Source organism: Nesoenas mayeri (assembly GCF_963082525.1).
Source record: "Nesoenas mayeri genome assembly, chromosome: 10".
Lineage (NCBI taxonomy): Eukaryota > Metazoa > Chordata > Aves > Columbiformes > Columbidae > Nesoenas > Nesoenas mayeri.
In genome coordinates, this window is record NC_137560.1 from 7,575,775 (window position 1) to 7,597,605 (window position 21,831).

Below are 21,831 nucleotides of genomic sequence, written 5' to 3' on the forward strand. Positions count from 1 at the left end.
GGTTTTTAAAAATACTGATGCGTTTGGGCTCTGTTTAAGACGAACTCTGTCAGGGATCAGGGCTGTCTCAGGGGACATACAGAGTGTTGTGGGCACACCAGAGTCTCCTTTGTGCTAAGTTTACTTTGATAAAGCGTTGCTAAGTGGTGCCTACGGGCTGTTGATGCAGCTGCATAGTGAACAGAGTGCTTGTAATTGCTTTTGCTATCTTCAGGGATGTGCTTCCAGCGAGTCACAACACCTGGTAACATGTTTGTAACATCTATTAACCTTGTAATTTTATAAGTGGAGCTTTAATCCTGCCTGGTTGCCGGTCAGGTCTGGAAACACCGACTGTGGCACTCCGTGGTCTCTGCTGAAATACTGTGCCTGGTCACTGGGCTCACTGGATGTCGCTGCCTTTGACCTCTTCTCCTTGCCCGATGCTCCACTCCTTTGCACAGCCCAAAGCCTGTCCTCGTCTACCAGTTTTCTTCCCAAGCTATAGTGTGAGTGTCTGAATGTTGCTCCTTTGCTAACCTGGTGCTGCTGTGTGATATTTTCCCCATTACAGGTGCCCTGCAGTGAAGAGCTGGGAGGCTGAAGGCATCGTGGGGCACTGGGGTTTGTGAAGGTGGAAAGACTAGAGTGAGAGTTTGTTGCAGCAGCAAGGCTTGCTGCAGAAAGAAGACAGATGCAAGAACACTTGTTTTGTGTGTACTGTTGGGATTTGATCTGCTGCAGGAAGGCACACACCAGCCACAAGGTGCTCAGCCAGGCAAGAGATGGATGGAAGGGGATGTCCTGTGCAGGCTGTGAGCAGACCCTGGGCTGAGCCACTGACAGAAGGTTGGTGGCAGAGCATGAATTGAGCCCTGAGCTTTTAGAAAGCCCACTGTCACCAGAACCTCATGGCCCAGCATTCTTCTCCAAGGCCTTGCCTAAGCATAGGTGTAAGGTGTCATGCCAGAATACCCAGCTTCTGGGGTCCTGATCTATAGCCATCCCCACCTGGGAAGGTGTCCCCTGGGTGGGGACCCTGCCATGTGGGAAGCCCTGAAGAAGATAAGGCTTGGCCAGGGGGACATGAGAGCACATAGGAGGATCCTGGGATGGGGTGTGAGGACAGGCTGACTTCCAGGCCCAGCTCTGGGGCAGCCCAGGCAAATGCATTTCACAGCACTGGGAGGGACTGGTGTTCAGTGAGCAGGGCAGGGTGGATGCTCCATACCAAACTCTTGCTTGTCTCCTTTCTCCTTAGGGCATTCTTCTTTCATTAAACTTGCTACCAGGGCAGCTTTGGTGGAAGTAACCAGTTTCCTGAAAGTGGAGCCCTTTCTGGAGTGAGCACCCAGTCTTGGGGTTTGGGTGAACTGCCCTGTTTGGAAGAGCAGGGTGGGTAAAACGGGGAATTTTGTTGTGTGCTCCATTACCAGTGACCGTGGACAAGAATGCAAAGCAACAAACACCACCAAAGAGCTGCAAGCCAGTTTTAATTGCCCACCATCAGATACTCCCGGTGAGCAGAACAAAGCTTTGAATGAAGAGCACAACCTACATCTAGTCTATATGTCTTCCTCCTTCCTGGCTCTAAATGTGACTTCAGGTGCATGGCTCCAAAATAAGCAGTGAGGGCCAGTTTGTGGTGGGTGCCGTCTTTTGCCTTCCGCTTTTGCTGTACCCCGGTCAGCAGGGCTGTGATGCCAGGCAGCAGCACCCCTATTGTGTGGCTGTCATGTGAAATAACAAGCTGGCAAGTCCTGACTCCTTATTTATATTTTAGTAAAGGTTTTTATCATGTTTCCTGCAGACATAGACTGAGAGGAATGGGTGGTTCTGCTGTTGGCGTGGCTTTCCGATAAAGGCCAATGGCTTATAGCAAACCTTACAGCTCTTGAGTTGCTATTTGGTCTCAGTATATCCCCTTTTGCTGCTTCACATGACCATTTCTGCTGTGCCTGCTGGAAAACAGGTGTCTTCTGTGCAAGGGATTTTTAAGAAATCACTTAGCCTGTTTACTTTTCAGTTTTATAACCCTTATTCTGTTGTTATTTTTATTCTTCCTCTGCCCCAGCAACCTTTCCTTTACCTTCACCAAGTAAGGGGAATCTGTAATTTGTTAATTGAAATTGCTTCTTGCTTTGCATGGAAAAAAAAAATGCAAACTAAGACTGCAACACAATGGAAGCATAAACAGGAAAACACAAAAAAGGCTTCATTTTGGAGACATATTCCCTTAAGAACGCAAAACCCTCTAGGCCTGGAAAGTCTGTGAGTCAAGTATCAATTGGTATGATCTACCAGAAAAGGAAATGTTTAACTTCTTTATTTATGTCCAGTAAAACCCAATTAAGCCTTCAGAGAAATGTAACAACTGAGAAGGATTCAAAGGGAAACACCACACAGGGCTTCCGGCTGTGTGTGCAGCGCTTTTTAGGAGTTTCATGGGAATGTTAATAGTTTATTCTCAGCAGTGTCCGGGAATGAGGGTTTGTAATTTGGAAAGTTTTTGCATGACTTTCAAATTTATAATAAAATAGAAATGTGGCCTAGATTTTAAAAGGTGGCTATGGAAGATCCCCCGAACCAGTGGTGAGGTCACCCATAAACAGTGTCTAGGAAACCAGGTCCCTTAAGGCTGTCTCCACTTGGAATCCAAACCTCATAGGGGATTTAGGTGATCTTATGCTTGAAAGTCATCATGTGATTTGCGCAACCAAAGGAATAATTTGTGAATTATCTATTAGCTGAAGTGTATTCACATAAACGATACACTGAGTAATTGAACATAATGAGTAAAGTCATCAAAACTAAAGTTTGTTCATGGGTAATTTGTGAACTGACAAAGGAGCCAAATCATTTGATTTGATAAGCATTTGGTTCCAAGCTGTACACCTAGCTCTAGCGTCCAGCTGTGAAAGAGCAAAATGTTTAGTTAAGCTCAGTATAGATGGTTTATGAAGATCAGAACTATTTTTATTATTATTGCTTTATATGGGAAAGACTTCATAAGTCTTTGGAATGCCTTTTTTTTTCTTTTTTAACCCCTTTTGGTGGGATGTCACAGGTCAGAGCCAGACAGTTACCCCTCTGCAGTTGGTCAGACAGTTAACAAGCGGTTTGCTTCATCTGGAAATTTGGAGGGGTCCTTGTCTCTGCCGTGCTGTGATCCTGCCAGGCAGGACAGCACTTTTCACCTCTGCAACTTGAATTAGGGCGAAGGAAGGACAAACTGTCACTATGAGCTGTTCCAACCAACTCCCTTCTGCTGTCAACTGCCAACCATGATTTTGTGTTTAATTATTTGCATTACATCATTAGTCCTGTGCTAGGTGTTGTACAAAGCGTGTGATGTAAAACCTATGCTAGGTTTAGACGCTGTACAGGCTTCCTTCTAGGGTGTGTGTGCTAAAAGGTTTGAAGTGCTTAAGGAGGGGAAGCTGGCAAGATCTCCCCTATCCCCTCCTCTTGGTATATGAAGGTATTTACCGTGTTCATCTGGCTTGCTTATTAAAACAGAATATTCTTCCTCAGAAGCACATCCCTGCACTGGTTAGAGTCTCCTTTAAGCTTTCTGTGCCATGCATCCAAGCAGGAGATTTCTGAGGGAGACCTGTCTCTTCCCACCAGAGCAAGCCCAGGATGGACACTGGGACAGGCTGTTGAGGGTATATCAGATCAGTTATTTGGAAACTGTGGGCAAAGCAGAATGCATCAGTCTTGGCCCTCCAGAGTATAAAAGTCCATGTTATCTCTTCTGAAGGTGCCTGGGTAATTACAAGCAGATCTCCTCCCTTTCAGAGCCTGTGGGGAGGGTTTGCTTCTGTCATTTCCCTGTCCTCACAGCCTGTGTGTACATGCATATTTCCACTTGTTCTTTTATCATGTTCTCTTCTCTGAGCTTCCCTTTAGACTGTTGATAAACTGCCTGTATTGCTTAATATGGATGAGGGTGTTGGATTTCGGAGGGTCTGGCAGGGTTTCTTATGGAGTACCCGGTTGCACAGGCACTGTTAAGGAGTGGTGTTGCGGTCGAACAGCCTGCCCGTGCAGCCTGGCCGTTCCCTCCTGGCCGGAGCGTGCTCGCTGCAGATGCCGGCTGGCATGGTGGGGATGGAACTGGGAAGGGATGTGCTGTGTGCTGGTGGTAAATCTCAGAGCAAGGGGCGCTAAGAAGGGAAATGGGCAGTGCTGGCGGCAGAGGGCACAGCCTGGCTCGCAGAGCCCCTGTCCCTCACTTGGCAAGTCTGGTTTGAGAGGGCGAAGAGAGAAATCATTTATTCTCTCACCTCTGTTGGTGTGTGCTCTCCTGCTCTTGAACAGGGCTGTGTGTGTGTCTGTGGAAGCGGAGCAGGGCAGGATAGCAGGTGCCTCGATGCCTCACTGTTTCTCAGCCCCGTGGCCAGGCTTGTTGAGCCCAGTTCTCTGTCACCCGAACCAAGCCTGCCTTAGCCTGGTGGCAGCGCGGTCAGGGACTGGAGCTGAGGTGCATCCTCCTGTTCCCACAGCCAGCCATCTACAGGGAAGCCTAGGAGCAGATCCTGCTGAGCCGCTCTGGTAGGAGCTCCTCGCCCTTTACTCCTCTCTGGAGCACTTGAGTCTGTCTGCACCGAAACATGCTCTGCCTCCAGAAGAGGAAGGATGGGCCCTGCTTCTGTGAGATGCTGCAAGGTGGCCAAACATCCTCAGCAGATAGAGATCATGTATTTCAGGTGGACCACTAAACTTTTAGGCAGCAATTAGGACTTATGCAGTCACTCTGAGTCAACTAATACATCTGGGTGTTGCCTTGGCATACTTCCGATGGCAAATCCTTCCTCTGTTGGCTTGATGTTCTTACATTCTCCCCTGGCCTCCCAAGGGCTCCATTGGGAAACCTGATCAAAAGCCTGTGGTGATGCCAAAGGGAGATGGCCCCTGGCTTTCCTTTGGTCCTCTAAACCTGCAGATGATCCCAAGCAGTTTCTTTGATGCCTTCTTCCCCAGTGGATGAAGTAATTATGACTTCTGAGTAGCAGGCTAATAGCTCTGAAGACTTTAGTCAGGCTGATTAACAACAACTGTGTTTTAATAAAAAATGTTCTGGTAAGTCCTTCTGAATTGCAGCCCTAATTACTCTGCAGCCTGATGTGCAGCAATTGCAAAGCTAATAGGATCACCTGAATCCTGTTAATGAATCCTCTGTTCTGGCTTGCTATGACTCACAAGATGTGTAGTGTTTCTTTTGGTCTCCCCTGCCCTGCTCCATTCTCTGGTGAATATTTATGCTCTGCATTGCCAAAGGTAAGGGGGTGTGTGCCTAAACTTTGAATGAATTAAACATATGTGCATCCTTCCTCTCATTATTTCAAGGAACTGTAAGGATCAAGAGCCTGGGCTTTTTGCTTTGGTCTCAAGGTGAGTTCATTCAAGAAGTCACCGGTAGTTGCTATTACCTGATAGCTCTTTTCGGGCTCACAGGTTTTGGTGAGAAATCTGTTCAGCCCTGTTCTCTGCTTCCCTGGTAGTAGTTTGCATCTATGCTACAGAACAAGGTTAGGAGAAACACTTTTCCTCCTTGCTAACATTTTGAGGTAGTTTGTCCTGCATCAGGAAAAAAAAAAAAAAAAAGAATGTGAAAGTAATTCGTTTTGATGAAACACTTTTTATTTCCTTTTCAACCCTTTGTATGTAAACTTGCTTATGCTCTCTGCCTGTGTGCTTCCCCTGCCCCCAACTTTCCACAGGAAAAATGGGTTTTAACCCCAAATCCAAGTTCTTTTGTTGTTGGCAAGGTTGTAAGCTGATGATCTGGGTTTGGGAGACTCAGAACAGCTCAGGAGGGGGACTCTGAACAAGCAACATGGACCTTTCTTTCCCAGTGCTGCTTTCATATAAGGGTCAAGCTGAAAAACTTTGCTTTTGGTTTTAAGGTGCCTTTTTCTTTTACAGGTGGAGGGTCTAGGTAGTTCGGAGCTTGTTGGCAAGCTGTTCTATTAAAGATTCAGCCTCAGTCAGAGATAAACAAAGATTGAAAGTGGCCTTTCAGAACTTCCCTCCTTGTTGGCATATTGTTCTAAACATGCTGTGTTTCCTACATAGATATATAGCATTAACGCCTTGTTTAGGCACACTATAAATATGCCTCTAACCATGTACCTTATAACTACCATAATAGCAAGGAAGTCTGTCTGACGAATTTAGTGGCAGGAAGCAAAGTAAACATCTGAAGGATGTCATAAAGAGATTCAGGTGGGTAGGACACAGCAACATACCAGAGGAAAGACTTGACAGCAGCTGCATTTCTGGACCCATAGCTCCAGTGCAGTTCTTTACTGGACATAATGCAATGAGCCATTTGCCTTAACTGCTCATGGAGTTGGGGCTTGTGTAAAAGTGCAGCTGTGAGGCCTGGGACTGGCTTTTCCCCAGCTCTGGGGCTATTTACTGTAGAGGGGAGGATGCATGGAACAAATCTGTCTCTTTCCCACCGTTCATACCACAGATAGTTTCATACATGGGTCAAGCTGAAAAACCCAGCTCACTGGGAAGGTGTTAGTAGAAGATATTGGACTGGGGGTTTTCAGATGATTAAATCTGTTTGGGAACCTGAAGATCTTGGGTAAGAGGGGGGAAAAATGCTAAATGATTCAAGTGTTGAAGCAAGGAGAGATGAATAAAGTTACAAAGGGACTGCGCAAATATATATTGCATGCTGGCGAGAGATTTCAGCCCGATCCCTTACAGCTCGGGGAGGGAATGCCACTATTTTATTTTATTTTATTTTATTTTTTTTAAGAAGAGTTTAGAGAAAAAAATTAAAAGACTTGGGTGATGTTTGGAAAGAGGAACAAATCAAAGCCCAGTAAATCTGCTTGTAAACAATAAGACAAGGAGGGGGACGAGCAGCAGAGGTGGTGCTGGAGGGTTTGTGCTGGTTTCCTGGGCATTAAAAGTGCAGTATAATCTCTGTGGCTGCTCCTGCCTGGCTGGGACATGCAAAAAACCTCTTGTGAGCGATGGTCTGAATGTGCAAGGGAAGGGGTGCAGTTTATCTTGGATTTTTAAATGCTGTAATGTCAGACTACTGCGTGTCTGGCTGTCCCTCGAAGCTCAGGATCTGCTCCCTGAAGGCTCTTCTCATTTCTGATGTTTGCCGGTGTCGATCCTCTGCTCTGTGTACGGGGCTTGGTTACTGGGAATGGATTAGGAACATAGGGGCTATAGCATGGGTAGATACTGGTTTTGGTTGCCTGTGGGTCTTATGTGGCGGTCTGTTATTGTTTTCTTGTGTGTCGTTGTCATTGGTTTTGTTTGTTTTCCTTCTTTATGGAAGAAATGCGTAACGTGTTCTGGGGCCGGAGCTAGCTTGACTCTGAGATACCGCACGCTTTGGCAGACATTAGCTAGGCGGCCCGAAGAGAAGGGGAACGCTTGTGTTCCTTCTCTGCCTCCCTGAGGCTCAGAGGGGTTTTCTCTTGGTGGGTGGGAGGAAGTCACTTCTCACCTCCTCCTCAGACAGAGCAGAGGTTTGCTGTCTTGCTTACACTTCCCTTAATCTCGCTGATACAATATTTGTATTCTTGATGTTTTGGAAGCTGAGTGCAGAAAGATCAAAACTCATGCTTGTCAGCTTTTGGGGAGTGCAAACCAGCTGCTTCCCACATGTCGTCTGTGGGATTGCTTCACATGGCTGGCAGTGCCTTGCCCTTCCCTGGAAGATGCTCCGGCCCTTTGGGAGCTCTCCGGACAGGAGCTGGGCATGAAGGAGCATGGCTGGCTGCTGGGCAGGAGCAGGACCTGGGGACCAGAGGGATGGGGTTTGTTCTTGTCTCCATCTCATGTTGGCCACTTGGCTTCGGTGTCTCAGTGTCACAGCCAGGCATGGCAGAGCATGGCAGAGCAGCAGACCAGGTCCTGCCAAGCATTGACTTTGAGAAGTGCTGGCGCTGAGTGTGTCCTGTGTGACTGCTGCTGACAGGAGGGCTGTGAGGGGAGATGTCGCAGTGAAGCTCCATCTCCCTCTCTTTGAACCTGTTGGGTTTTTGGCATGTCCCTGAGTGGGACAAAGATTTAAAATCCTTACACTAACCTATGGGGAAAGTATTCAGGAGGCTTTCATCTTTGGAAAATGCATTGGCTTCTCTGGATGAAAGAGCTATTATTTACCTATCAACAACATAATCCCCCTCCCTCCTACAGATTGCAGGCAAGCTCCCGGGGCAAACGGCACTGTAATTAAGAACAAATATTTACTATGAAGGACTAGCTGAGGCCTGGCTGGGCAAGCAGCCATGAGCCTTGTCTGAACTTGCCTTCTGTTTGTTCCCCTTTGAAAGCAAGGAGTCAGTGTCTTTTGTCAGAGGAGTGTTTGTGAAGCACAAGAAGGTGGGTTGGGCCTCCAAAGCGGCCAGGAGCCATCAGGCTGTTTGTTCCAAGCCCAGGAAATCCCCCACAGGCAGAGTTACTTGCATCTAGAGGCACTTCACTTTTGGGGATTGCTCTTATGTAGACCTGCAAGTCATGGTGGGTGCAGAGACAGACTTGCATGCAGGAACTGCGGCTGGTGCCATGCTGTAAGCAAGTCTGTGGAAATACTTGTCTGCTCTAAAATGATGAATTAATTTAGGCTTCATTTACATCTACTTTCCCTTTTGATTTCTGTTGCAATTCAAGAGTTTACTTCCCAGGACTCAAGCCCTGGTGTTTAGGTGCAAGGGAGTTTGGCTGATGGAGAAAGCACGTCCTTACAAAATTCCTGGGACTGTTTCACAGCTCAAACTTGCAGCCTACTCACCTGCCCTCTGCCACTCTGATCAACAGCAAGGAGGGGTGACAGGGATCTTGCTCATCTTCTGGCAAGGCTCGGCAAGCTGAAATTTAATAAATAAGTCAATTGTGAGTAATAGAAGCAATTGCAAGGATGTGGTGTGTGGTTCAACCAGCTATCACTGCTGTGGTAATGCAACAAGGCATGTGATCAGACTGGGAAATTGCTGTAGCAATAGTAAGATTTACAGAATGAGTCCCACAGAAGGAGTAGACGTGGGAGATGTACTTAGATACACAGAGCTTGCAAAAGGAGGGAGCAAAGTGTCTGAACAAGGCCAGAACCAGCTTCCAGGGTGCTGAGGAAGGCAGGGGAGTAACTGGAGAGCTGCCCCCCAGCATGCTGGTATGTGTGTGTGTGTGCTGTAAAACTCACTGTTACAGTTTGTCAGAGTTTTTGAGGGATATGTCACCAACTGGTGTGATTTAAGAGAGATTTTTCATTTATCTTGTTGTAGGGATGATTGTGTATTCTCAGCAGTGTAACAGCTGAGAACAGGGCTCAGGGTTGCCTGTGCTCATGGGCTGAGGCTAAACCAAGCGGAGCTCTGATTTGTGAGAGCTGCTTTATATATTAGATACCTGCTTTGGGTTTTTAAAATAAATTTATTTACTCCCAGGTGGAAAAGCTTATTTGAGTCATTACTCTGAATGGCATATCTCCTCCTGTTTGGGAGCTTAGACACAACACCAGGGAGAAATCAGGGGGTGTGCAGTACACGAGCTCTGGGAGGGCTGGGAAGAGGAAACGTGCTCAGCTGTGAGCTGAGAAGTCACAGAAGAGCAAAGAAATGAGCCAGAGAGGCTCCACAGACTTGATGTTAGTGCTCCTTAAGAAGGCAAGAACAGCTCAGCAGTGCCTCCCACTGTGGCTTTATCAGCGCCCACCTCCTGCTCCAGCCCATCGAATGTGTGGGGAGGTTTTGTTGTGCTAAACCCATGCCATCCTGGTTCATGTGTGCGTTTTTGACTTTGTTGTGCAAAATCAATGCCAGAAAAGCTGTCAGGTCTCTGGTTTGGCTTCAACAAAGTTGTTGTCCATTCTGGTGGGTCTCATACATGTGGGCTGTAGGAAGGGAGCCCTGCTTTGTTATCTTTGCCAGCGAGCTGGACATCTAGCCTTCCTCTGCCAAGACTGCGGGAGTTTTGCTTGATTTTTAAAGGGAGGGGGTGAGTAAAGCTCCTTGGAAGATGTGCTGTGCTTTCCGAAAGAGCGGTAGGCTTTGAAATTCTGGTCAGAGAAAATACAGGTTGGTTCTTTGGGGGAATGATTCCTGCCTTGCTTTGTTGATGCCTGCTGTTGCTGCTTGTTCATGGTCACGTTTGCTCCTTGGCAAGCTGAGGGACACATGGAGTACTGTGCCCTGGAAAGGTGAGCTCCGCTAAAGAGCCTGCCTGCAAGAATTCCTTAGATGAGACCTTGTTTGCCTTGGCTAGCATGAGATCCTGAAGCCAGGTAGGCTACTAAACAGGGGTTGTGTAGAGACCTCTGACACCTGAGCACAGCAAGCAGTAATCAGGACTGGGGAGACCTTCTTTTAAAATTGTGTTTAGAGTTTCATGTCAAGGACAAGTCTGGCCCTGGGACTATCCATACTGGAGAATTCCCTCATTTCTTTAAACTTACTATGTTAAAGAGGTGGTTGCTGAAATACCTCCACTCTTTCGTGGTGGAGACAGGTTTAGCAATTATCATTTGAAAAGGACATAAGGAAAGAACTCAAGGTGTTATTTTCTATTTGATGTTACAAAGAGATATTAACACCTCATCTCAGGGGACTACCAATTGTGCAGGTACTCATCTTGTGCCAGTTATCAAACAAATAGACCAGGTGCTTCCCAGCACTGCGCATACACACACAACGTTCTGAGATGGAGCACGTGAGAGGAACCTGAGGAAACCGAGGATCCCCAGAGAGGTGAGTGGGAGAAGCAGATTGCTGCACAGTCCTGCATGGTGCTGCTGAGGAAGAGTTAACTCATGTCTGAGCTGAGCCTGGAAGCAGAGGTTGGTTGGCTGAACACTGGAAATCCTCTCTTTGTGCCAGGTGTAACAAGGATCATCTGGTAAAAATGTGTGTCTGCCTTAGACACGCGTTGAGCACGAATGGAGTTTGCTGTCTGCTGGAGGAGCCAGGTCCCCAGTTGAGCAAAGCCTAACGGAACTTGGATCCAGTCCAGAATGTCTGGATGGCAATATGATATTTACTGAAATGTGGCATTGCTTGTGTAAGCAACACACCCTTCTCCCTCACTCTGGAAACCATCTGGGCTTCATGTGTGAGTGGTTAAAAAACGGAGCAGGAGAGCATCTGATGCTGTACGGCTCTTGTTGTTTCCCATCCTGGCCCCCTCCATGGGTGCCCCTGCACTCACAGGCATGGGAACCTCAGCCATGCCCCGACGTCCTCTTAACAACCCGCCGAGGGTTTTCTTCCCTTTCTCTGCAGAGGTTGTAAACAGAGTAGAGGTGTATGAGGAGTTCGCGAAGGGCTTTACTGTCAGGGTAAGAGGCAAACCCTCCTGTCTAGGCCAGGATACAGTTATTATGCTGGCCAAACCTTCCTCCATCTCTAACTGGGTCCACAGCCAGTGGCTTTATTGACTCTGCTGATTTTTATACCAGCTGCAGCCAAAGCTCCTGGGAATGAGGAAGGGATATTTGACATTTCTCTCTTTTTCCATAGTAAGTGTTTTTTTCCAAAGGGAGGTGAGTACCCTTAGCAGAGGCTTGGGACCGGGCAGCTCTCCCTGTCCTTCACATAGCTGGGCTGAGAAAGGATTTGTCCAGCTGCTGTGTGGTATGGGCAGGAGGTGCCAGGGCAGTACAGAAAATTGTCCTCTGCCTGCCTACAGCAGTGCAAGTTTGGCTGTGTTTTTCATTAGCTTCTAGGATGGGGTTTGGTTAAAAGGTAGCACCTCTGGGGTGGGGTTAGGGTTTCCTCTGCTGTTTTCAAGGCTTTCCTCGTAGCTTCTTCTCTGTGTGAGCACACTCTGTGGCTTTTGTTTCTTAAAGGGAGCGTCATATGACAGCCCCAGCATCTCTGATCTTTCTGGCAGACTGATCCCTCTTCCTTCCTGAGCTTGATAAACAGCCAAAGAAGCTGTGCCTGTGTGTGGGTGCATGTATGCCTCTCAGAGACCCGCAGCTTACTTCTCCACTTCTTGGTGTGGTTTTTCTGTCCCATTCCTGAGAACCTTGACCTGTGCTCTCTGGCCTCGCACCCTGATGGCCTGGGATTTCTGAGGTGGTTAGGGTTTTGCGCTCTCCTGAAAAGACATTGCAGTGATTTCTGAAGTCTGCCTGTTCTCTGAGCATTGGCAGTCCCTCTGCAGCATGGATGCTGTAGCTCACAGGTTACCCAGATGCCCGGTGCTGGTAGGGGAGGAAAGCCTTCTCGATGTGTCTGTGCAAAGCACTGCAGCGCAACAGAGCTCTGGTTCAGAGCAGCGGGACTCTGACGTGGTAGCACAATGTGAATCGTTCCTAGCCTCCAGCTGTCCTGGGCCTAATGTGGCTAAAATACAGAGAAGCACTAAAACAGTCTCTCATACTTCCAACCCCAACAGCTTGTGCTTTTGTGGCCAAAGGAACTGGCTCCAGCTGTGTTACCGCTGTTGGAAAGTGGAAACGCCCTGTGTGGAGACACCCATCAAGGCTTGAGGGGGTCTGGAAGCTGGATCTTTGCACTTCTGCTCTGAGGGTCTTATGGGCTGGGACTTCCCAAAACCTCTTGGGGCTGTGTAATCTCTGAGGCTGAGAGGTGCATTTTCCTCAGTTCCTGAATCAGTGCACATGTTTGAATCTCATTCCCCTTGCTAAATCCTCACCAGGTCTGAGTTCTAAGAACTAGGCTGGACTAGCCTTATATTGTGTCTTCAGCTTTTCCAGCTGAGTCTGCCACTTTTCTCGAGTGCAGCTGATGCTTGAGAAGTGACGTGTGTTTGTCCCCATCCTCCAGGGTAAAAGGAAGGTTCCCACTTCTGTGTTTTCTTCCTCTGTTTCTCAGAGCCCTGGAGAGATCCAGAAGTTCAACATTCATCAGCAGCATTTAAACAGGTCACTTCAGTACACAGGTATCTTCTCTCCCCCAACCTGCCTCCTTTTTGCTACTTTGGCAGATTGCCTTGGCTGATTGACTGAATTTCGATTCATCTGTGATATTTAATCTCCTCCCCGGAGAAGGATGGGCTGGAGAGATGCTGTTGCTGCCCTGAGGTAGGAATCAAGAGCTGTAGAGTGTTATTTCATTCAGTCCGAAAAAGCCCTCTAATAACACAGAGGACATGTTGTGCTGTAGTGAAAGGCGGCTTTGAGAGATCATGTAATCTGCCCTCGCGTGGCCTTGTGCTGTCTCTTGCTGTGGGACTGGAATCAAAATACCATCTTAGATACTGCAGCCCAATTGATTGGAGCTGCTTCAACCAATTCCATCTCTGTGTTCCGGAGGAAGACGTTTCTCTCCTCTTTCCCCATCCTGATCAGATGACATCCAGGAAACTCCATGTCCAGCCAAGAGGCTCTTTCTCTTGCAGAGAGGTGACTCTGTGAAGGAAGCAGTCGGCTTTATAGCAAGTGGGGGTGGATGAGCTGAGGATGTTGGAACAGGAGAGTGATGGGAGGGAGCAGATGAAATGATGGGCCCCATCTCTCCCAGCCGGAAGAGTTGTCAGGGTCAAAGGGCTGGAATACAGATGAGCAGCTGTGAGGCAGAGGCTGCAAAGAGCTTTTTTTGTTTGTGCTGAATATGGCTTGGTCCGTTGGCTGTGTGCTGTCCTTCAGGGGTGAGAGCTGTGCCCTGTTGGCCCTGGGACCTCCCACTGGGTTGATGCCTCTTAAGGCTGAGCTACTTCTGAGACTTTTCTTTTGTGAAGAGGCTGAAGACACTGACTGATATTGTGCTCTGAGCTTTAAAGCAGTGGGTTTTGACCTCTTCTCTCATCTCTAGAGCGGTGTTTCTCTTTTTGATTTGCCACCACAAGACAGAGGTGGGTACCAAGACTTGCTTGGGCCAGCTTTGAGTGAAAGAGCAGGGATCAGAGCCCTTATACACGCTGAGTTCTGCCAAATGAGACTTTCTGTGCTCCTCCACGTTGCCTGTCCCTTAGCAGAAAGGGAATAGGATGGGAGCTCCCACTGGATGTGTTAGTTGCTCCTGGTCCGTCTGTCTCCAGGGTCATTCCTTTGTGCTTGCATGCATGTGGGTGGTGCCTCTGCCCAGCTGAACTCTTGGCAGCCCCTCAGGAGACAGACCTTGTGTGACTATGAAATACAGAGATTTTATATGGCCATCTAAAATGCTACTCTTTACCAGGACACAACCTCCTGGGGCAGATCTGTGAATGAAGCCAAGTCCTGTTTAATTGCTACTGACTACTGCTGTCCTAGTCCAGCTTGCATACCAAAGGCTTTTTGAGAGCAGGGTCCTGTGATTTTTTTTCTTTTCTCTTTTTCTCTGTTTGTTCCTGTTTGTTGGGAGTGCCTGGTCTCTTTGGGGAATGGTGGAAGGGAGGCAGTGCCTTTGCTGTGGCTGTGCCCCCTCCTGAAGCTCAGCGCGATCTTCCATGGCCCAGTGCTTCAAGGGAAGCTAACTGCAGCGTTATTTACATGACATGGGTGGGGACATAATAAAAGGAAATTAAGAAGCCCACACTGACAGCAATGGCTTTTGTTTGTCACCAACAATACTGTGAGTGTGGCCTGACTAAGAAGCAAAAGCTGAGTGGCCAGCCGCCATCCCTGCCTGGGCTCTGGCTGTGTGCTCTCGTCTGGAGAGCGGGGCAGAATCCGGCCCGTGTGCTTGCTGCAGGTCCTGCTGCACAAGGCGGTGGGAATGATGAGATGCTCTTCCCTAGGAATTAACATTGGACAAGGCACGTGTTTAACCGCGGTAGGTCGGGCTCTCCAAGCGTTCCCAGAGTAAGACCCCCTCTTCTTTCCAGATGGTGTAATGTCTCTGAAGAGTTCTCACTCCGGATAGACTTTTTTTATTTAACTGCTTGGCCTCTGCCCAAGGGAGTCTGTGTGGCTTTATGGGAAAGGATTTTTAGTTGTGCAGTGATGGTGTTGTGCACATTTGAACACGTGTACCCAGTGGATTGTTCTGCTGTGGATGAAATTGCACCGCAAACGTTTGTGCATATGCACTGATTGCGCTTACCTGTAAAGTTATAATCCTTACTCGGTCAAAGCTTCTGGTATTATATGTATGCTTGTTATTCTCTGTCCATGCTCTGCGAGGCTCTGTTAAGCCTGTTACCACCTCCTACCCTGCCGCATACTTGTCTTTATCATCTTGTGCCTTGCACCCCATTGGAAAGTGGCTGTGTTGCTGGGCCTCGCTGCCCAGCTCTGTTTTTGGGAAGTGATTTCCTCAGGGTCTGGTGGCCAGTGGTGGTGGAACAGCAGGGCTGGGGACCCAGACCCTCCCCTTGGGGTCCAGAAAGGATCACGATTTTTCTATGGCTCCATGAAAGGAATGTATATGCTCTGTATCTGCAGGGAGATAGAGTAGATGCAACTTCTAGAAGAATAACAGATGAGGAGAGAGGAGAATTAAAAGGTAAGGATGGTATAAGACTGGTGAGGACCTGATATTAATCTGGGTTTTAAATTAAAGGTGTTTGCCATTTACTGTGGTGCTAAGGCATAGAGCATCTTCCTGTAGGGGCAGAATGAAATCCAAAGTTGCTTGGTGGAGAGAGTTTCATAATTTTTGGATGAGGCTTGGTTATGAAATGATGCTGTCTATGCTCACAGGGCTTTGACCTCACGTCCTGGGAAGTCCTCCCGGGTGCATGTGTCTACCTGTACACAAGTGATTTTCAAGGTCCGTTTCGTGTCTCAAAAGCCTTTTGGCGCTGAAGATGGAGGAGGAGCTGTGTCAATGCAAAAGTAAGTATTGCCTCACATGCCATGGGACTGATGGGTGGAAAACTTTGGCTGCAAGATGGAATGGAATGATATTTTTATTCAGTGCTTTACTGGCCAAGCAAGGCCTCAAGTGCTGCTATTACCTCTCTGTCAGCTTCTTCCACTGGAAACTCCAGCTCCCTTCTCTGCTCTACCTTGGATAAGGAACCACTGTCTCAAGACCTGCAGGAATGCCAGATGGAAAGCATTCTCTTCCTTCCAGACTCGCTGGGCACACAGGGCTCGTTCACAGCGTGCTGGCATGTGCTGGCTGTTCAGAGAGCTGAGCGGGCACTGCCTCCTCGGTACGAGCGCAGTGAAGCCAGGCTCCGGGACACAAAGTAAAGGCGAGGGGATCTGCATGGCAGGTGAATGCGGCTGACATGCCTGCACAAAGGTGTTCAGTGAGCACACCAGGAGCAGGGCTGAGCCCAAGCTGCAGGAAGACAATCTGCTTAGCCTCATAACTATGTGCCTTTTGTCCAGGCCTCTCTGAACACTCATCAGACACCCCTACCTCAGAGCAGCCCTTGGAAACCAATACCTCAGGGGGGAAAATCTAACCTGCAACAAGTTTGAGGCCACAATGAAAATTAGTGGTGTGGTTTGTGATACTGCCAGATGTAGTTTCTCCATCCATGCTTGGGCACAGCTAGGTACCGCTGATTTTCTGGGAACAGATATACTTTAAAAGGAAAAAAAAACCAAACCAAAACAAAACCTTTTTTACATCTCATCCAGAATCAGCCTTCTCTCCTTGATATAACCACTTAGAGTGGAAGGGCTTTCAGGAGGAATGGGGAGTTGGCAGTGGTGGGAATGCCTGCAGGAGAAAAGGCAGGGTGTGGAAACATGTTGGTACACAGGAGGAGCAATATGGATGGCAGCAAGGTGCCCAGGAGGGCACCTGTGTGCTCAAACCTTTCACAGGAACTCCAGCAGCCTTTGGTAGAACTTTGGCAGAGCTGGAGAGGTAAAGTGTAGACTGGTCCTAATTTACAACCCTTGTGGAAGCAGCAGAAAGAGGACTTATCTGTCACTGAACTATTTTCGAGCAGCACAACTCTTAGGTAAGTGTTTCTGGTGACACGATGTGTTTTTCTCTTGCTCTGCAGGACCCCCTTGCCTTGATGAAGCAAATGAGTTAAGTGCTGTCTGGCACTGTGGTTGGAGCCACAGTCACCTTGGCTTCCTGCAGGGCAGGAGCCCCTCAGCCTTCCAAGTGGTAAAGAGGTGCGTTGGCATGTAGTGGGGAGGGATTTTCAGTAAGACCTGAGCTTTTGCTCAGCAGTCCCAGGCTTGCTGTGTTTGAGAGGCATCTACAGCAGTGATGGAGGCCAGGTGGGTGCTCAGACCTGGTTCTTCTTCACCCACCCTGCCCTCAGGTGTTGGGCTGTGGGCTTGGGGCAAGTCTCTGTGGGTTGGCGAGTTTAGCTCAGGTTCAAACATGGGGGAGAAACAAGCTCACCCATTTCTGCCTCTTTGCAGGGCCCGGCTCTGACAGGCAGTGCTGTGCTGTCCAAACTTCAGAGTCCTGCTGCTGCTCCAGGGCCGCTAGCCTTGCAGAGGAGAAGATGGTTTTGTTTAGTTTGCTTATATGAAGAAAAAAGTCTGTCAAAATAGGGATTTAGAAAGGGAAGGGGGGAGCAGGAAGTCTTCCTGTTGGCATTTATTAGAAGGGAAATGAGTGTTTTATGTTCAGGGGCGCTGCTGGATGCGCAGTGCTCAGGGACAGTGGTGTGGTGAAAGCCTTCTGACTTCTTGCATGCAGGGTGCCAATGTGATCTGGAATAAGCAAGAAAGGGCTAAATATAGAAGCCGCTGGCTCTCGTCCTGCAGTGGCGGCTCTGCCCTCGCTGCGGTCCTGGAGGCAGCAAGTTCTGCCTATTGTTCCGGTCACATTCTTGTGTCCCACGATGGGGCCTCTGTGATGGAATAAAATGAAGAGAAACAGATGGGAAAACAATAACCCAAGAAACAGGCCCTGAGCTTTGCTGGAAGCTTCCAAAAATCCATAAATCCCCAAATGCATTTGTGCTGGATTAGGGAACTGAAGGAAAGCAAGAGCCAAGTACTTGCCTTTCTGTATCCCATGTGCTCTTGTTGCACAGAGGCAGCTCTCCATGGGGGCTCTACCTTGCAACAAATGATTGTAGTGGCAACTCTTGTTTTCTTAATCTTTTAATTCTGGCAACTTCCCCAGCTGTCCTTTCTCTGCACTCCCAGACCTTTTTATCTTTCAGGTCCCTGAATGAAGTGACTGTGCAATGATCCAGCCCACCTTTCCATCCCTCTCATGTACGACGGAGCTGGCTGCAAGCAGAACGTGCTGGAACCCTTGCCAGGCAGTGGTGCGGTCTGTCAGAGTTGCCTGTAGGTGCTCTGTAGAAAAGAACAACCATTAGTGAGTCTCCTCTCCGAAGGAGAGAGGAGAGACTTGAGTCCTGAGCAGGGAATATGACCTGCCCAAAATATCATGTTGGGTGACCACTAAGGTGCCAAAGTAACTGGAAGTCCTGACCCAGCCACAATTAGCTTTTCGTTTGTGTTTGAAGTCAGTGTGTGATGTTTTCCTCGGCAGATTGTTATCTATAGTATCCCTTCCTTGAGTGTGTGTGTGCAAACCCCTCAGCAAGCAGCAGGGAGGATGGATGACTCTGGAGGTGAACGAATGAAGTGTGGTGCTTTCTGCAGAACTCTTGCAAAAAGCAAACAACTTCTTTACTCACCTACCTGCCTGTGAATTGGCTTTGTTCACGCTCAGCCAAAAACTACAACTGTTTCTTTCCCTCACGGCTTATTTGCTGCTGTCATTTTGAGATGAAGCGGTTCCCCGGGGGATCACACCGGTGCGGCAGCTGGTGCAGAGGAAGAGTGAGGTGGTGCTGTGGGGAGCAGGGGACAGCATGGGGAGTGAAATGAAATGAGGTCCTAGTTTGAACCAAGTGTCTTGTGAAACCTCATCTTTAGGATCTGGGGCAGGAAGAACTGCACATGCTGAAGCTGTGCTGCTGCAGCTGTGCTGTTACACCATGGGAGCTAAGTCATTTGAAGCCAGATAGGGATCTGTACATCAACGATCTTCATTCTTATTAAAATTGCCCTTTTCTTCCCCTTTCCCTTTCCCCAAGTGTATATTCTTTCAGTCACCCTCCTCCCTGATATGTTTGCTCTTTCCAGCCGCTGCTCCATGTCAAACAGCTGCTGCTGGTCTGAATGGACAGATATATATCCTGTGCAAGCAAAGAAATGGTGAAACTCCTCATGTGCTGAAGTGGTTTGGTCCAAAGCTACTGAAACCAACAGCCAGGCTCACATTCTGTTTAATGGTCTTTGAATTAGGCTTGATGTTACTCAGGCAGTTGCATTTACAGGATGCAGGTTTTCTGGGTGGCTGGTCACAATGCTAAGGGATATTTTGTACAGACATACGTGTACTCTGGGATTGTAATTACATAGTTTATTAACTTTATTGGTCCTTGCATTTGAGTGGGAGATCTTTTAAAATGGAAATCATAGGGTGTTTATGCCCATTTGTTCTTTGTGCACATGAAACCACAAAGGAACCACCAAGTTGCTGGTAAAAAGCGAACTTGAAATCGGCACAAAACATCATGTTGTGCAAAGGGAAGTGCATTGCTTCCTTTGACTAAGAGTTATGCTGCCAAACTCGTTTCATGTCCTGTGTCCCCTGCTGCGCTGCAGCAGTGCCGTGCAGCTGATGTGCGCTAGTGTCACTGCTTCTGCAGCTGGGCAGAGGGAGCGCACCTGACAAAGTGTATTTCAAAGGCAAGGCCAGTGCAACTGGCCCCTGCTCCAGTTCATGTGTTTGCTTGTGCCACCTTGCAGGACTGTCCTGGGAAGGCGCAGGGGGACAGGGAGCTGCTCCTGCCAGCCCCTGGTGCTGCAGGAAATGAATCTTCCTGTTTTCTTACCCACCTCACTTCTATTTAGGGCGAGCCCAGCTTCCTGCTGAGAGTGGAACAAGGGACTCATGGAGGTAAATTTCATGAAAGACATGAAATATGTCTGTCTTTCTTTAGGCTTGGAGCCACCGAGAGGCTTTTCGTGCCATCTGAGTGGGATGTAGGGGGAGGAAAAAGACTCTAGGCTGATTTTCTCTTTTAGGATCTGACTCCTGTTCCTGTTGTCTCAGGGGAGAGTGGTTTACACCACCAGCCAATGACCTTTTCTCAAATGCAAAATAAATATTTTCTCAGCAGCCTACCCATTGTGAAAGAAACAGTAGAAGGCAGGGAGATGGCAGGTAGCTTTAGACATCTCGGGTCCGGTTCTATGGAGCTCAGGTGGATAACACCAGTGAGGCCAGTGGAAGAGACCTCTCTGGCTTTTAGAGAGGCAGCTGTGCCATCTGGGCAGAGGTGAGGAGAGTGGAGTTTGGCTCACAAAGTGAAGAACAAGGAAAGAGAAGTCAGGGTCTTCAGTAGATATGAGCTCATCTAGTTCAGAGGTGAAGGAAGGAGAGAATCCTCCTGTTTGCCTTGTCTGACTTCTGAGGGTCCAACCAGAGCCTCTTTTATGTGTGTAGGCAACGGTCACATTGGTCAAATACAGTTACTGTTAAGAGGAAAGAAAAAAAAAGAGCCCCAAACCACCACATAGTAGGGCATAAACAGTTGAATCCTCAATTAATCAGCTGAACACATGGAAGAAAAATGTTTGGGCTTGAATGAAGTATCGAATTCCATTTGGGCGGGATGGCCTTCAGTAATGCCACGCTGCAGTGTTTTTGTTTTGGAAACAAATCAGTCATTTAATCCTTTCTTAACATTGAAGCTATTCTGTAATTTGTGATTTTAAAGTGCAGCTTGGGGGAGCTGATTGCATTTGTCAGTGCCTGTGCCTTGTGCTACACACAACCCCGTCTGGGGTTTTGTGTTGGTGCTGTGGGAGCGGGTGGGAAGGTCTGCCTTTGGAGGCGAGCGAACTGGTTGACTACACAAGCAAAACTGAATGTGAGCAGAACTATTTTGCTGTCCAGTGCCCTGCAGACCCTTGGCCCTCAAGCCCCCAGCCATATAGTTCCCGAGGGGAGCTGTTAGGACGCATCACTGTGAAGGACATGGGCTCTTGGCTAAGAGGCACTGGGAGTGATTGCATAAAAGCAGAAGCCCACCTGGAGATGCTTGCATTGTATTGCATATGTGGTCTGACTTGCAGGAAGAAGGAAAATTTCCTCCTTTTGTGATTTTTAGATAGTGTTAAGCCTGCTGTAGCTCAGTTCCCTGATGCCCACTCCATTTTTGAAGTCACGGTGGTATCTATCAAGTCCTCGTCCATGCAGTTTTGAAGTTAATTCTCCAAGAGTGCTTTTGCCTTTGGTGTGGGTGGGTTGGTCTGCTTTAGAGCTCCACACCATCTCGGAACTAGTTTATCTTGATGCAGGAAGGATTCTCGCTGCAGTGCCTCAAGGCCTCATTGTGCTTGTCCCTGTGTGATCACGGTGCTTAGCTGGAGGCGTTCACTTTTTGGAAAGAGAAGCGACTTGCCCATGGGCATGGAGGAGCTTGGGCAGGCAGCACAGAGCAGACCACAGGTAGCTCTTCCGTTGCTGGAGCCAAAGGCTCCACCATCATCTATTTTCCTCCCTGTTTCTTCATGGAGCCCACACCTGACATTGTGCTTGTGTTGTTGATGCCACTGTGATTTCTGCTCGCAGCCTGGGAAAGACCAAGCCTATTGTTCCTTATAGCAGTTGGTTGGCTTCTGCAATAGAGAGCAGATAGAAACAAGTTGATGCTTATTGTATTTATAACTCTAAGCACCTAAAGTGCATGTGGCTGTAATGCTGTAGCAGGTACAGGACTGTAATTCAGTGCAGTGCTGAAAGTGGATTCTCTACTGGAGAAACCTTTTTTTCCTTTCTTTTGGCAAGTGAGTGATGCTTATTATGTTCAATATCATATTGATGCATGTGTAGTTTTTAAAAAATAGTAGCCTCTGTCCAGTCTATTATAATCTCTTGTATGTGTGGCAGGAAAAGCATGTGAATGACTTTACCAGACACAGAGCAATGACAAATCCAGTTCATGATGTATGTTAGCAATGTGAATAGCTTACCCCTGTCTCCTGCTCCATGTCTCTCCTGACAAGAGTAATGGAAAGTTAAA